Source organism: Myotis daubentonii, chromosome 6 (assembly GCF_963259705.1).
Source record: "Myotis daubentonii chromosome 6, mMyoDau2.1, whole genome shotgun sequence".
Lineage (NCBI taxonomy): Eukaryota > Metazoa > Chordata > Mammalia > Chiroptera > Vespertilionidae > Myotis > Myotis daubentonii.
Genome location: NC_081845.1, coordinates 4,493,687 through 4,509,551, shown reverse-complemented (window position 1 = coordinate 4,509,551; position 15,865 = coordinate 4,493,687). Strand labels below are relative to the sequence as shown.

General features: G+C 48.8%; 1 long non-coding RNA gene across 4 annotated transcripts in view; it reads right to left on the bottom strand.

Moving 5' to 3' along the window:
• Positions 1-41: 41 nt before the first annotated feature.
• Positions 42-15,865, bottom strand: part of LOC132236737 (uncharacterized) — a 29,481-nt gene continuing 13,657 nt past the window's right edge. For 3 of the 4 annotated variants that reach the window (XR_009453348.1, XR_009453346.1, XR_009453349.1), the window contains 3 exons: positions 10,822-11,076; positions 6,025-8,388; positions 42-3,291 (listed from right to left, as the gene is read on the bottom strand). This is a non-coding gene — a long non-coding RNA (uncharacterized LOC132236737). The remainder of the gene's footprint in view (positions 3,292-6,024; positions 8,389-10,821; positions 11,077-15,865) is intronic. The other variant, XR_009453347.1, reaches the window with a different exon arrangement.

The following is a 15,865-nucleotide window of genomic DNA, read 5'->3' as shown; positions in this document are numbered from 1 at the left end:
CTTAACATTCAATTTTAGAAGTATTTTCTTCCCCAATTTCAGAAAAACATTCTCCTTCATTTTCTCCCATTGACTTTTTATTTTTTAATTATTTTTAAATATAAATTTTATTTTATTTATTTTTAAATATATTTTTAATGATCTCAGAGAGGGAGAGAGATACATACATCAATGATGACAGAATCATTGATTGGCTGCCTCCCACACACTCCACACTGGGGATCAAGCCCACAGCCTGGGCATGTGCCTCTGACCGAAACAGAACCTGGGACCCTTCAGTCCACAGGCCGACGCTCTATCCACTGAGCCACACTGGCCAGGCTCCCACTGACCTTTTAGTTTTCCCCTGGAGAGTGCTCCCTCCCCCCGCCCTCCTCGGAATGCGGGAGGGAGGCGGTTTCCGAATTCCCACAGGGCACATCCTCCCAGTGATTTGATTTGTAGTCATCTTTATGGGGCAGGAAGTTCCCGTGTGTCCCGCTCCCAGTCCGTGCCCTCCTGCCTCTTACTGCACATGGCTCTGCGCAGATCTCCATAACCCGTAGGGCACGCCTCCCCTCGGTGTTCCTCTTCAACACGGCTCTTCATGGAGCCCTGGCTCTCATAAAGATCTCTGCTGGGCTCCGTCCAGGACAGGCTGAGCTTAACTCTTGTTTCTTACTATCGCACTCACTGTTTGATCAATAACCCTGAAGGGTCCTTCACAAAGTTAAAAATTTTATTCTAGAATTCAGAGTGCTATTTCCTTCCCATGCAGTTATAATTTGGTGAACGTTTTCAGCGTAAACTCTGAGAAGTGAATGCAGCGCGCTGTGCGAGGGGCCCCGGGTACAGGCCGGGACTGCGGGCTGGCTCAGCCTGGAGGTAACTGGGGGAGCACCTGGCCTTGTCCATACCCACTCACTCGGAGTCGCCCAAGAATCCTGGCTTGTATTCCCAGGCCGCCGCCAGGCAGGCCACGGTCCCCACGGCCCACCGACCCCCAGAGTCACCCCACTGGTCTCTCCCCCCACCAGGGCTTCACCCAGGGGCGTCGGGCTCTCCCAGGCCACGCAGACGCCCCTGCCCTGGCCAGGGCTTGTACCTTCCCAGCGCCCCCACCCACCTCCTCACTCTGGAGGACTAGGCGCAAAAGCTGCAAGCTTTCCTTCCTCCTTGTCCGGGCTTCCCGGCTGTCTTCCTGTAGAACAGAGACTCCTCGGAGCTCCCTTTGTGCCTCCACTAAACACTGCACCGCCTGGCGCATGCGTTCCCAGGGCTGCGGTAACTACGTGTCATAAACTTGGTGGCTTGAAACAACAGAAATGTACCGTTTCCCGGTTCCGGGGCCAGAGGCTGAGCCCAGGCAGGTGTCGCAGGGCTGTGCTTCCTGGGAAACCTGTGGGCGGGAGCTTCCCGGTCTCTCCCAGCTCCTGTAGCCTCGGGCAGTCCTTGGCTTGTGGCCACATCACTGCAGTCTCTGCCTCGTCGTCACACAGCTGCGCTCTCCTTCTTGTAAGAACACCAGCCATATTGGATTAAGGGGTCTACCTGCTTCCATCGGACCTCATTTTACCTTAATTAATTACACGTGCAATGACCCCATTTCCAAATAAGGTCTTACTCGGAGGTACTGGGGGCCAGGGCTGCAACATATCTTTTCGGGGGAGGGGGGCCCACAATTCAACCCCTCACACCTGGTGTGAGAGTATCTGGCCCCAGGTTCTTGCCTAAGGCCGGTGGCTCTGCAGGGAAACAGGCCGGGGTTCGTCATTCACCCTCTGTATAAACCTGAGCAAGATCCTGGGCCACCTGCCTGTCTCACCTGTACAGTCACCACGCCTGGAGTCACTGTGGTATTAATGAGAGTCAGTTCCCACAAAGGCGAGTGCCCAGGAAACCGTAACCATGATTATTAACAGTGTGTGGAACAGAGCAGATACTCAGTGAATAAACGCAGTCACCACTTCCTCTCGTAAATATTTACCGGCTGGCAGGCCTGGAACCAGAGCTAGTGAGCTTTCCCAGGGCAGGAAAGCCGCGGCCAAGGGCCCCGAGACCCTGCAGCTCCCGGGCATCGTGGGAATTGCTGAGGTGGCCTGTGGCAGCTGCCCATCCCTGCTCTGATGGAGGGAGATTTCTGGCGCGCGCACACACACACACACACACACACACACACACACACACTGCCCCCACAAAGCATGGAACCCTGGCTGGCTCTGTGGGAATGTGAGGTTGGAGCAGACAGGGACTCCACACCCTGTTCCTGTTCTCTAGGCTGTGAGTGTGAGAGTGTGAATGTGTGTGTGTGTGTGTGTGCGTGTGTGCACACGCGAGCAAGCAGAGGGCCGGGGACACGGGCCAGAAGAGACAAGCATCTTTCTGGTGGAATATATTCAGCAGGAATGAAAGTGTGCCCCCAGAGCGTGGCTGGAGTTCGGGACCCTCCTGGTTTCGGTGAAGTCCAGATTCTCCTCCAGAGAGGCCGGTGTGGGCACAGCGAAGGAGGTGGCACCAGAGCCCCGCGTCCAAGACAGAACTCTACCTGGAGGAGCTGGGCGACCTCGTGACCCAAGTTTCCTCCTCTGCCCAGTGGCGCTGACCCCATTGGCCGCATCAAGAAAGAACACGGTTGAGGTGCCAGCTGTTCGTATGTATGTCCCGCTGTTGCTAGTCCTTGAAGACGCGTTTCCACAGCACGTGACAACGTATCGAGCACGGCCACAGCTCTGCTCTGTTGTGATTTTCATTTTTACAACAAGAAGTGAAAAATCACTATTAGAAACGAGAGTGTATGTCTACGGCCCGGTGTTCTTCGGCCAAGGCTCAGGCCTGCATCGCTTACCCTGTATTTCATCCACACCCACGTCATGTGCTTCCTTCCGGGGGTTTCCTCTGCTTAAGAACCAACTCTGACTGGCCTGTGTGGCCCCCTTGGACTTCAAACAAAACAAGTCCTTCCACGGAGAAGCTCACCAGCAACTCCTTTAAGTTTCAAGGAGATACACAAAATTATGCGGATTTTCAGGAAAGAAGTTCATGATGGAATTTCAGCCCAGACCCACACGGCTGAGTCAGACATCACTGCGTCAGGGACCGTGTGGGGCTCAACACTGACACTGCACAGAGCGAGTAGCTTTGCTGCTCAATGTGCATCTCCAGCAGAGCCAGGAGGGCAAGAACAGATGTGCACAGACACCCAGGGGGGTCCGGGGGGTGCCGAGTGCGATGAGGTCCAAGAGTAAAGAGCTCACGTCCGTTGGGGCAAGAAGAGCGCCGACGTCCTTTTTCTCACGTGGGAGAGACCGGGGCCTGTAAAGAGAAGGGACAGCAAACTACAATGAGTCAGGAAAGCAAGCTCGGACTAGCATGGCCTGGATCCGAGTGCTACAGTGATTACTGCATTGTTTCCATTCTGGCTTATTTATTGCATTTGCATTTACTCAGGCAAGTGTAACTCTGCAATACAGGGCATGAGATTATATTGTCTTAACAGGATTTTGTAAAAGTGCTGAATTCCACGTTCAGAAGCCTAGATAATTATTAGCAAAAGCTGACCAATCATCTCACCAATAAACCACACAGTAAATATAGAGCCTATTGGAGAGCATTTAACTCACAGTAAGAAGTCCCTAAAACTTCACCTGTAGCTTGGATGGCAGCCAGGACGAGGTCAGTACTGGTGGCAGGTCCCCACACCTATTATGTTCATCACAGTGACATTTTAGGTGAACATGGCAACTCCTTTCAGAAAACCATTTCAGTACATTTTCAACAAATCAAAGCCATAATGAGATATTGCCTCATACCCCTTAGGAATGGCCTCCATCAAAAAAAACCCAAACAAAACAAAACAAAAAGCAGGAAGAACAGGCGCTGGCGAGGATGTGGAGACACTGAAGCCCCGTCCGCACTGGGGGACGTAAAACGCTGCAATGCTCTGAAAACAAGACAGCGCTTCCTCGGAAAGGGCCACCTCCCTCAGCACCCACTGCAGCGCGCCCACCCTAGAGAACTGGAGACGGGTCTGAAGAGACTGGCACGCTGGTGTTAACGCAGCATCATTCCCCATCGCCAAGACGTGGAAGCAAATACATGCCCATCAATGGATAAAGGGGATAGCCAGTTAGCCTGGAGGTCAAATCACCCCCAGTATTGCCGACAACAATCAAGGCTTAACTACAACAAGACTGCGCACAAAGACCACTAGGGGGTGCACCAAGAAAGCATAAAAAATGCGGAGACAAAGAAACATGACAGAAATGGAGGATATAGAGCTAAAAACCGCAATTTTAAGGTCTTTCAATAATTTTCTAGAAACTGCCGATAAACTTAGTAAGGCCCTCGAAAAGACTGGTGAGACCGCCGATAAATGTAGTGAGATCCTCAAGAAATCTAATGAGACCCTCGATGTTGTGATAAAGAACCAACTAGAAATTAAGCATACACTGACTGAAATAAAGAATATTATACAGACACCCAACAGCAGACCAGAGGAGGGCAAGAATCAAGTCAAAGATTTGAAATGCGAAGAAGCAAAAAACACCCAACTGGAAAAGCAAAATAAAAAAAGAATACGAAAATAGTGTAAGGAGCCTCTGGGACAGCTTCAAGCGTAACAACATCAGAATTATAGGGGTGCCAGAAGATGAGAGAGAGCAAGATATTGAAAACCTATTTGAAGAAATAATGACAGAAAACTTCCCCCACCTGGTGAAAGAAATAGACTTACAGGTCCAGGAAGCGCAGAGAACCCCAAACAAAAGGAATCCAAAGAGGACCACACCAAGACACATCATAATTAAAATGCCAAGAGCAAAAGACAAAGAGAGAATCTTAAAAGCGGCAAGAGAAAGTAACTCAGTTACCTACAAGGGAATACCCATACGACTGTCAGCTGATTTCTCAACAGAAATTTTACAGGCCAGGAGGGAGTGGCAAGAAATATTCAAAGTGATGAATACCAAGAACCTACAACCAAGATTACTTTATCCAGCAAAGCTATCATTCAGAACTGAAGGTCAGAAAAAGAGCTTCACAGATAAGGAAAAGCTAAAGGAGTTCATCACCACCAAACCAGTATTATATGAAATGCTGAAAGGTATCCTTTAAGAAGAGGAAGAAGAAGAAAAAGGTAAAGATACAAATTATGAACAACAAACATGCATCTATCAACAAGTGAATCTAAGAATCAAGTGAATAAATAATCTGGTGATCATAATAGAATCAGGGACATAGAAAGGGAATGGACTGACTATTCTTGGGGGGGGAAAGGGGTGTGGGAGATGCGGGAAGAGACTGGACAAAAACCGTGCACCTATGGATGAGGACAGTGGGTGGGGAGTGAGGGCGGAGGGTGGGGCGGGAACTGGGAGGAGGGGAGTTATGGGGGGGAAAAAAGAGGAACAAATGCAATAATCTGAACAATGAAGATTTAATTTTAAAAAAATGGATAAAGGGAACGTGGCCTATGCACGCAGTGGAGTATTATTCAGCCTTGAAGAGAGAGCGAGCAATCCTGCCACATGCGACAACGTGGACAAACCCAGAGGACATGGACATCAGTGACCCCTACGTGAAACAAACCAGCCACACAAAGGCAAGTATGTGGAAGCGATTCCTCTTACCTGAGGTGCTAACTAGTCAGACCCTTAGAAACAGAAAGTAGAAGGGTGCTTGCTGGGCTCGAGGGGGACAAGCTGGGGTGGTGCGGGAGGGAGGGCTGCTATGCAATGAGCATAGTTTCAGTTCTGCAAGACGGGAAGTTCTAGAGACCTGCTGCACAGTACTGTCCGCACAGTCAACACGGCTGTGCTGTGCTCTTAAAAAGGTTATGATGGTCAATTCTACCTCATTTTTTAACCACAATTTTAAAAACCTCAAAAAATAAAATATGTCATGTTATTTCCTAATATTAATAGTTGTATTTCTTGTTCTTGTCTATTTTTGTTTTGTCATTAAGTGCAAAAATGGGTGTATTTAATTTTGACCCATGTTGGGGGGATGTTAACTGCCCACAAGCTATAAAGGAACCCTGTAACTTACAAATGTTAGATAATTTCAGATCACATGGAAGATACTCCGTCTGCCTTGAAGGGAACCAGGAATTGGTATGCACTGAAAGTAGCAAGCCTTTCGCCGACACTCATCTCCCTGTCACTTGCAGTAATAAAGTGCAGCAGTTCTTGCCATTATCGTACTATCATCCATTCAAATATCATTCGATGAGCGCCAGCTGAATACTAGTCACTGTCCAAAGCAGAGAGTCAGGAGGGAAGAGGTGGCCATAACAAATAATCGTGTTCCTCGGAAAATTAAAGACATAATTTAGCATAATTCAAGGCATTTACAATTTAATAAGGAATAGAGAAAAATAATAAAACAGTTCAATGAAAGGCGTTGTGGCCACAAAGTGCTCGTTGAGCCTAGAACAGTTATACTTAACTTTACCCAACATTCTTTCCCCTTCTTCCAGGAACAGAGCCAATGCTTGTTCCCATCATTGGTCCATGCAGCTGGTGAGCTGACTGGAACCCCAGCTCTAGGTTCAGGCGTCTGACCCGGACATGGCCAGTGAGTAGGCAAATCTCTCCTCCGCAGTGACTGGTTTCAACAGTCATTCTCAGTCCCCCAGTGGGACTAGATTCTGTATCATTTTATTTTTTTAACTCTTGGGGAGCTTAAAAACGGACTTCCAACTCTTAGGGTGTCAGTGTGGCCCAGGTGAAAGTTAAGTAAAAATGGAAGAAAGTACAACCAAGTGAAGAGAGAGAGGTGGGGTGCCAGATACATTGCTGGAGCTCCTGAGTCCAGCTTGGCCACCACCCTGGATCTCTCAGGTAAAGTGAACTGAGACTCCGCAGTAACACAAGGCCTTTCAAACTGAGCAGCTGCAGGTTATGGTGACTGATCTGAGCCGGGGTGTGGGTCTGCGGATCACACCCTCACTGAAGCACTGTTGTAACCTCCCTTTTAAATCCTAAACCACGGTGTGTAAGCATCATCTCTAATAGGTTCTATGAAAGGACATTTAGAATGCATATCAGTGCTTTTATTGAAAGAAGAAAGCTCAGACAAATACATTAGTAATTTTTTAAAACCCTGTTTTGCCAATACTTCCATTGCTAGGGTATTTGAAAGATAACATAAGCCAATCCTCTAAGAAATACTGTCGGCCTGGCATTTGTCACACCGACGACAAAGATGACTCTAAATGTGCGTGGCACCTTGGACCAGCTTATGGACTCCACATGTGCTATGTATGTGTGCGTCTGGTCCAAAACCTAAGCTCACCTGTGAGGCACATGATTATTATTTTTTTCTTAGCAAACAAGTTTCCTAATTTACAACTGGGCTCAGATTTCAATTAGTTTGGATTTTCTGAGCAGACAATGACTGAGCAGAAGGAAAATTAAAAAAAAAAAAGATACAATTCACTGAGAATTGAGTAGATCTAGAATTTCCAAGACTTTTCTATAATATTATCCAGAATTTTCTCAAAGTGCTGGCATTTACAGCAAATCTTTCATCTCTCACACTTGTGAGAACAGGCTTTCATCCCTAACCATTTCACACGTGGAAAGCTGTGTAAAGGCACCTTGAAGAATTAAACCTAATAGCCTGACCGGTGTGGCTCAGTGGTTGAGTGTTGACACATGAAACAGGAGCTCATGGTTCGATTCCCGGTCAGGGCACACGCCCGGGTTGCAGGCTCGATCCCCAGGAGAAGACGTGCAGGAGGCAGTCAATCAATGAGTCTCTCTTATTGATGTTTCTATCCCTCTCTTCCTCTCCCTGAATCAATAAAACATAAAAATAAAGAATTAAACCTAACAAAAGTACTGTAGGTGCTGCAGAGGTACAGCCACAGGAAGCACAGTAGCTACCTGAGCAGCAGTGGGAGAGCTGGGCCTGGGCCATGTCCCTCTCAACAGTAAGTAAACGGAGCCCCTGTCAGTGCTGTAGGCCCTGGGTCTCCTGCCCCGACACGGGTGACCGGTCCCTGGACTTTGTGGAAATGAAAGAGCAAGAACTAGATTCTCTTCCAACCAGTTTCCTTCCTGGCGAAGTGCATCCGTGAGTTTTGACTCGGCAGCCCTCCCGCGCATCCTATTAAGCACCAAGTCCATCTTCCCATCTGGAAGAAGCACCCCGTGTCGCAGTGGGACCATTAGCATCTCACTTGGCCGAGGGTAACGTCACACTGGACAGACTGGCTCAGCGCGCCACGGTGGCTTTGGCTTCTGTGCCCCACACGAGGAGTCAGAGGATGGATGGTTCAGGTGTGTGAGGGCGGCTGGGGGCCATCCGGCTCCTTCTAGCTTCTGTTTAGCGATCCTTTGCGTGTGGCTTTTGTCCCCCACGCTGGTTGCCAGGTGATTGCAAGGTAAAGGCTCAGCTTCTAGAATCCTGTCAGGGAAGGGAGAAGGGCAAAAGGGGATATGGCCCTTTTTAAAGAGTTTCCCCAGAAGTTCCACCCAGGAAATTCTGTTCCCTCTCATTGGCCTGCATTTCTCCCAATTCCCTACCTTCCCACCAAAATACGTATCAGCTGCTGGAATGTATAAATTAGTAGAAAGGAAGAATTTTAAATCTTTCCAGGGTGACCAATCCACATGGAGCTCCTCTCAGAGCTGTAATCACTGAGCAACTCCAGGCGAAGCAATGTTTGAGGTCATTTGAAATGAACTGAGAAGGTGTTGCTCCTGTTTTTTAAAAAAGAAAAGTTCCTACACATCAGCTCTTGAGCACACTCCTGGCCCCTGCACAGGACCCTCTTCCTGATGTCTGACTCTCACTTCCTCCTGGCCTCCGACTGAATGCCACTGAGAAGACATTCTGACTCACCTGAGCCATTTTACCCAAATAGGTCAGAATCGAGGCGGCTATTAAAGCGTGTGCTTGCAGCCAGAAGAGCACTCGCCATGAATGGGTTAACGTTTTTATTTCCTCCCGATTTCCCTGCTGCTTAGATAGGTGCGGGATATACTGCCCAAACCTAATTGAAAGACTGAATCTGTATCTTAAGATTCTGGCTTCCCCATTCACTCCAAATTCTTAAATATCTAAACAGGAAATTAGTTATGTTGTGTTTTCAACAGAAATCAAGGAGGATCGCCGACAAGTCAGGCGATTGCGGGAATATTAGTCCCCCGCCCTTAGGGAGCTCAGTGCCAAAAGACCAAGCGTGGAGTGAAGCAATCATTAAACCCCGGGGAAAGGCCCGGCCCCGGAGGAAGGGGTAGGGGCCCCAGGACAGGACAAGGAGCAGCAGTGATTTTCTCATGGGAGCTGGCAGCCTCAGCTTGCTCTCCTAAAAGGTCGGGACGGATGAATAGCTAGTTATTGGTTTTGCTAAAGGGGCAGACAGTCTGGTCCTATTCAGTGTATTTCCTTCTCCAATCGTGATACCTACTGAATCGGGGCGAGCTGGGTCACTGTGCAAGTCTCGGCTTTCCGTCTGCCGTGAAGGTGACAGCATTTGCACGTTCCTCTGCGAGCCCTTATCTGGCTGCGGTAACATTTGTGTGCATTTATGTGCCCGTGTAGGTCAGCAGCCCCACCAGGGCCCGGCCTCTAGACTCATAGCCCTCTACCCCAGCACAGGCCAACAAACACCTGGTAGATCAATTATGGAGCAGGCACACCTTTGCCCTACAGTCCTTCACTCATTCAACTAATTTAAACTAAGTTAGAAAGGCCTAGAAAATCCCTAGCCTAACAGTGAGATCCAGTAACTTGTCATGGTAACTTGTCTGACTATTTTAAAAAGTGAAATTCAGACTTACTTAAAATTCTCCAACTGTGGATGAGAGACTTTTGTAGTGAATAGACTGTTCAGTAAACATCCGGGAAATAGATAACCAGTGTGGGAGGAAGAAATTAACTTTCACCGGTAAGAAGAGTTACTGAACAATAAACAACTTTGCGAAGCTTGTGTTCACAGTAATACTCAAATTGGTGCTGACACTGCCCATAGTCACCAATGCTTTACTATTTTCAAACATTACAGCTTGCCTCCCAGGCTGGAAAGTCTAACGGTCAGCGCGGACCCTCCCTCGTTCATTCGCCGATTCTGTCAACCAGTGGTCCCTGAGCCCGCCTGCGCCGAGCGCCGAGGGCGGTGCAGTGACCGGATACAGACGTGCTGCAGAGAGCTCAGCGGTATCGATGGCCAAGTAAGTGAGAAATGACGCCTCCCATGGGAAGACAGACATCGGTGGCGTTAGCGCTGTGAATGTGGAGAGATTCGCCCTGAGGTGGGTCCTTGAGGAAAGCGCTCAAGAATAAACAAGACGTGGAGGGAGGGAGGCAGGCTGACCGGGCTGCACGGAGGGAAGAGATTCCGGCAGGAGGAACCGCAAGCCGAGGCCTGGGCGGGCGGGAGGCCAGCGTGGCCGTGGCCGACGCAGGAGCTGGGCCAGGGTGTTGCCACCTCGGGAGCTGGACTTCTCTTGGGAAACTGGGGATCACTGGGCTGCTGGAGGCAGGCGGGTGGGGCGGACCGAGCTGCGCAGGCCCTGATTCTCCTTCCCCAGGACTCTGTGGGCGCAGGAAGGGGTGGCCAGATGGACGGGGAGTAGGCCAGGGGGCAGGAGGCTTGAGGGAGGCCCAACAGCCCCTCGCCCCGTTCTGCAGAGAGTGATTCCTTCTTGGCAGAAGTCAGTGTTTTGCCACCAACTTAAAATAAAAGCTGAAAATGTATTTCCAGAAAAACAAGGCAATGGAACACCAGCCACACTGCACCCAAATGTTTTTTTTTAAGTAACTATGTCCCCCCGCCCCATCCCGAAGCCTAAAGGATAGGAAACATGTATCCTCGTCGTCGCATCTCCAGCTCACCCTAGCAACCGTGAGACGCTGTCAGTGAGCGAGGAAACACGGGCGGCCCTGCTAGGGCTGGCACCAAGCGCCCCAGTCTGGGCGGTTACACAACAGGCACTGTTTCCTCACGGGCCCCCAGGATCGTCCAGGCCCAGGTGTCGGCAGGGCTGGCTCCTTCTGAGGCTGAGCGGGAGGTCGCTCCGGGCTCCCTCTTGGCTTGTCGATGAGTCTGCATCTCTTCCTGTATGTGCGCCTCTGGGTCCGAACTTCCCCCTGTGATGACAACAGTCATACTGGGTTTGAGCCCCCCCTCGACCTCATCTGAACACCCATCACCTCGAAGGGACCTCATCTCCAACGGGGTGGCCTTCTGAGGCCTGGGCATTAGGACTCTGACATTTGAATTTGGGGGGACACGTTCAACCCACAGCGCATGGGCTGTGCACTCTGGATTCCATTTCACAAGGCAGCAGCTTCTGCTGTGCCAGCTCCCAGTGCCAGCTCCCGGCGCCGAGCCCTGGGGAGTGGAGCACAGAATGGGCAGAGCAGGGCAGAGAGGGTTCCCTTCCCTGGTCTCTTCAAAGCTCAGCTCATAGCCATGAAAAAGCCAAACAAAAGTAGATGGATTGTCCAGGTGGCTACAGTTTAAATTGTGTCTCCTCCTCCCCCCAGGTCCCCCAAATTCATATGCTGACATCCTAACCCCCCAGAATGTGACTATATTTGGAGGTAAGGCCTTTAAAGAGGTAATTAAATTAACATTAGGGCATTGTGGTGGGCCCTCATTTAATAGGACTGGAGTCCGTATTAAGAGCAGGATACAGATATGTATAGAAATATGTTTAGTATAGATATGCATACAGAATCTTGAAGGGAGACACACAGCGAAGGCGGCGTCTGCAAGCGCAGGAAGGAGGCCTCAGAAGGAACCGAACTTGGGGAAGCTGGATCTCAGAGTCCTATTCTCCGTGATGGTGAGAAAAGAACGTGCTATTCAAGCCCAGCCTGCGGCATTTTGTTACGGCATTCCTAGCAAACCAGTACACAAACCAAACCCGTCAACACGCCTATTCTAAAGTCCAGGTCCATTTGATAGTTCCACTCTACGGTTCGCTTCCTATTAATAAAGAGTAATGTTTCCTGAGCTCTTACCTTATGACAGGCACTGTGCTGGGGGCATTATCAATGTCATTTTATTTAATCTGTACAATTTGATCTAGACACAAGGACTGTTATGATCTTAATTTTTATGGGAAGAAAACTGAGCATGAGAGCTGTAACGTGCTTGCTGAGGTCACCCAGGGGAGAGGGGACAGAGGCGGGTCCTGGGGTCTAGGGGCACAGCCGACACATCTGGGCGTTTAGATGATGAAGAGATTAACTTACTCCTTACAACTATTCCCCTCAACATGCAAACAAACCACCTGGTTAAAAACAGGCCAAACCTTAGCAGACCCCTCACCAAGGAAGAGATACAGGTGGCAAGGAAGATAGGAAAAGATGCTCCACATCCTCTGTCATCAGGGAAATGCAAATTAAAAGGAATACCCATGAGAACGGCCAAAATCCAAAACACTGACAACACCACATGCTGGCAAGGATGTGGAACAGGAATTCTCACTCATCGCTGGTGGAAACGCAAAATGGTACCGTCACTTTGGAAGACGGCTTGGTGGCTTCTTACAAAACTGATCATTCTCACCACACAATCAGCCACGGTGATCCTCGGTAGTTACCTAAAGGAGGTGAAGATTTATGTCCACACAAAATCCTGCACGCGGACATTTAGAGCTGCTTTATTCAAACTTGGAAGCAACCAGATGTCCTTCAACCGGCGAATGAATGAACTGGTGTATACAGACAATGGACTGTCGTTCATCGCTAAAAAGAAATGAGCTACCAAGCCATGAAAAGACACAGAGGAAACGCGAGCGCATATGATTAGTGAAAGAAGCCCATCTGAAGAGGCGGCACGCTGTGTGATTCCAACTCTATGACATTCTGGAAAAGGCAAAACTGGAGCCGGTAAAAGGATCCGGGTTCCAGGGGCTGGGAGGGGAGAGGTGAGTAGGTGGAGCACAGGATTTTTAGGGCAATAAAATGGCCCTGTGATGGCCCTGCAATGATGGGCACGTGTCAGTATACACTTGTCCAGAGGACGGTCACCACCCAGAGTGACCCTGCTGTAAACTATGGACTTTGGGTGATGACGATGTGTCAGTGTGTGGTCATCGTGTGGAACAAATGGACCGTTTGGTGGGAGGTGTTGAGAGTGGGGGAGGGCACGCATATGTAGGAACAGAGGTATGTGGGAAATCTCTGTACTTTCACTTCAATTTTTCTGTGAACCTAAAAATACTCTAAAAATAATGTCTTTTAAAAAAAACACCAAACCTACTTTCGTCTTGGGCCAGCTTGTGACTACAAATTCTTCTTCATTCTTGTGGGGATCATCAGCCCTCCATTAGCAGTAATGAAATTAGGCCTGCATTTCAGAGCCTAAGTCGGCGGAAAGCAAAGAAGATTGGAAGAAAATGACAAGTCATCAAATCACAAAGAAACCGGGGAATATGTCCTTCATGGCTGCAGCTGAAGGGGTCTGTGTTGGTGCCCGGGGCGGGGGGGGTTCCCTGCGTGTTTACAAGCCTTTCCCAGACCTTCCGCAGAGCAGGACCAACAGAACTCCCCACCATCCCGGCCCTCAGCGAGGGGAGGGGGTGGAGACCTCAGAACGCTGACAAGAAAAATACACTGTAGACGTCTGCTTGGGAAAGGTAATACATGGGAGGGAGTGACAGCTTCATCGTGTGGAATGCTGAACCTTTCCTTGAATGTGAGCTGCCAGGGTGTGCTATGCCTGCTTTTACATCGAATTGCCAAATTGCTGCAATTTGCATTTGCCCACAATCAGTGCCCCTTTTGCTAGCGGAGCGAACATGGAGAAACAACGAACCCTGCTCTGAGACTAGGTAACCTGCCGGGCCATCCTCCCCAGCCGCAGTGCCCTTCAGGGGACCCTGGCCACCGCTCAGAAACGCCTGCCACCAAGGACGAAGGAGAGAGGAGTTCCCCGTACCTGGAAGGGTTAAGCACTGAGTCAACCCACAGCAGTGGCACACCCAGTATGAGGTCCGCAGGGTGAAGTCATTTATCTGTGAGTCATATCACTGAGTCAATACACTCTGTTCTATACATTGTTGGTTAGCAACGCACTTCCAAACATCGTGCCCCATGGCTCTGTGACACACACACAACATTTGACAGGGACAGGAGCTGCTCACTTTGATGGAACACTGGGCAATGGCATGAATGAGGCATTGAAACGGACTGGGGTTTGCCCCAATGGAGTTAGAATCGGACGCTGTGGTGCGTGATTCCATTTTCTTTTCTTTTTTTAAAAAAAATATATTTTATTGATTTTTTTACAGAGAGGATGGGAGAGGGATAGAGAGTTAGAAACATCAATGAGAGAGAAACACCAACCAGCTGCCTCCTGCACACTCCCCACTGGGGATGTGCCCGCAACCAAGGTACATGCCCTTGATTGGAATCGAACCTGGGACTTTTCAGTCCGCAGGCCGACGCTCTATCCATGGAGCCAAACCGGCCAGGGCATCCATTTTCACACTAAGTGTGAAAGCCAGAGGAGAGGACCACCCTGGTGCCCCTGGCTAAGGGGCAAAAGAGCAACAGGTCTGAGAAACCTTCAGTATAGTTAAAAAAAGTAGAGAAAAGGAACCAGCCCAGTGGTCCTCTTGTCTTATGTCGTGGCGTTTTCACAGGCTCTGACCACTTGACTATGTTCTTAGCAATTGACAGGACTTCATAATGACTCATGTTTTAAACTAGAACTGTAAACGCAGTTCTTCCAACCACAGACCCTATTAAAAGAACCCTGCGTTTGTAAGTCAGGAGGAATGAGCAGGCGAGGGTGAGGCTGTGTGCTTCCACCACTGGGAGAAAGGTGTGAGGCATTGCTGTTTTGTTGCCAGGCAACAGGTCGCTTGTGACAACAATCCCTTTTCTCTAAAGGACTAGAGTGCCCTTTTGTTTCCTGAGAGCAGTGCATTTTCATGGTACAAGAAGTACACGAGGAGTTTACACTAATTCGGGCTGTAATCGTAAACGGTGGTTATGAAAGGGAATGTGGTTCTATTTTTGAATTCTTGTGTTTGCTTTCCATCGTAACCTGAGAAAGCATTTGTCTGAGGAGACAAGTTCTTTCCTTTTCTCAGCTGATTACCACTGTTTGGCTTGTCGGATGTGGTTTGTATGCCTGCGGATTTCTCCAAGCCTCTAAACTCCCCCAGATGACTCGTGAATGGGCCTCTGAGCTTCTCAACACAGAACAACATGTCTACATTCAGAAATGTTATAAGATTTGATTCTATAATTTCAAGCTAATTAGCTAATCCTGACGTGAACATGCCATGATACCTTCTGTGTTTGTTTTTCTTTTATGTATTCTATCCCAGCATGTGTGTGCGTGTTGTGTACTGGTTATAGGCTCCCCAGGACAGGGCCCTGATCTCCTGCCTCCCTACAGCCTCAGTAGCATCTAACATAGAACGTGGCATGTAGTAGATGCTTAATAAATGCTTGTTGAGTAGACGACTGAATGGATGCACAAAGATTGACATGCATCTTCCAGTTACATGAATTTTACGTACATCCAAGTCAGGCTCTGAAAATAGTGAGGTGGTGATTGGTAGCACAGCTACTGTAAAAAGAGACAGACAGCCCTAACGGGTTTGGCTCAGTGGACAGAGTGTTGGCCTGCAGACTGAAAGGTCCCAGGTTTGATTCCGGTCAAGGGCATATACCTTGGTTTCTAACTCTCTATCCCTCTCCCTTCCTTTCTGTAAAAAACAAAACAAAACCAATAAAATATATTTTTTTTTAAAAAAGAGAGAGACAGACACCTAAATGCACTTAGAGACCTGTCCTTCCTGCATAAAATCATACGTTTTATGTAGAAATGTCAATCGAAAACTCTTGGGAGTAGTTGCAGAATGCTGATATTCTTTGAATTTTGAGAGATTATAAAGTTAACTCTAAAAAT